This window comes from Rhinoderma darwinii, chromosome 11 (genome assembly GCF_050947455.1).
Source record: "Rhinoderma darwinii isolate aRhiDar2 chromosome 11, aRhiDar2.hap1, whole genome shotgun sequence".
Classification (NCBI taxonomy): domain Eukaryota; kingdom Metazoa; phylum Chordata; class Amphibia; order Anura; family Rhinodermatidae; genus Rhinoderma; species Rhinoderma darwinii.
Genome location: NC_134697.1, coordinates 95,912,713 through 95,913,682, shown reverse-complemented (window position 1 = coordinate 95,913,682; position 970 = coordinate 95,912,713).

The window sequence follows — 970 nt, the reverse complement described above, 5'->3', positions numbered from 1 at the left end:
CGATGATAAGTTCTGGGACTGGGACTGGAATTGGTGTCTGGCAACAGCGGAGCGAGAGGTGCCGCAAACATGGTGTGAACGGCCAGCACAGTGTTATAAGGATTGTGCTGCTGCTCCAGGCCCCGATCGCTACAGATCTCCAGAGAAAGCTCCAGAGTGTCCTGAGGTGAGTGATGTGACGTCTGTGGGCAGCTTATACCATAAGACATGGGAGCACCAGGAGGAAGTAAAGGATTCTGGGCTTGATTCAGGACCGGAAGGAGTGCATACAGAGAATGTCAGTGTATCTGCAGAAACGGGTCCTGTGGATGATGAAGATGCAGGAGATGTGGCTAGCATTCGTGTGGATGATGAAGATACAGGAGATATAACTAGCACTGGTGTGGATGATGAGGACACAGGCGATATGGCTAGCACTAGACCTCCTGAAATCTTTAGCACTGAGATCACCAGTGCCATTTCTGAAAGCCCAACTGAGGTTAAGTCACATGATACAGACCCCCTAGTGAGCAATGATGTTTGTGCTTCTCCTGGTGATGTGTTTCCTGCATTCCCTTCACCCCAGGATTTCCAAGAGGTTGAGGAATCCAACTGTATTGTTACCTTGAGGTCTGATTTGTCTGAGTCCAATGATTATGGGGATGTTACAGTCAGTATTGACTCTCCAGGCAAACAGTCTTCCAACATGGATGAGGATGACACTGGAGTGTCAGCGAGTTCTAAGGTGGAAGAAGGATCATTGGGGGAGCAGGTCTGCGAAGGACAACAAGACACTGGTCCCAACAGCAGTGGTGACCTTCATGATGGTGAGACTTCAGACCCTTTTCAAATATGCCCAAGGCCCTTGTTTTCTAAAAACGGTTGGACTTCTATCTCCCCATCTTCTGCCACCAACTTCTCTGGACTCACTACAATTCTGAACAGTGACTGTATTTTCTGGAATGATCTTTGCCTGGGTGATGGGTCAGAT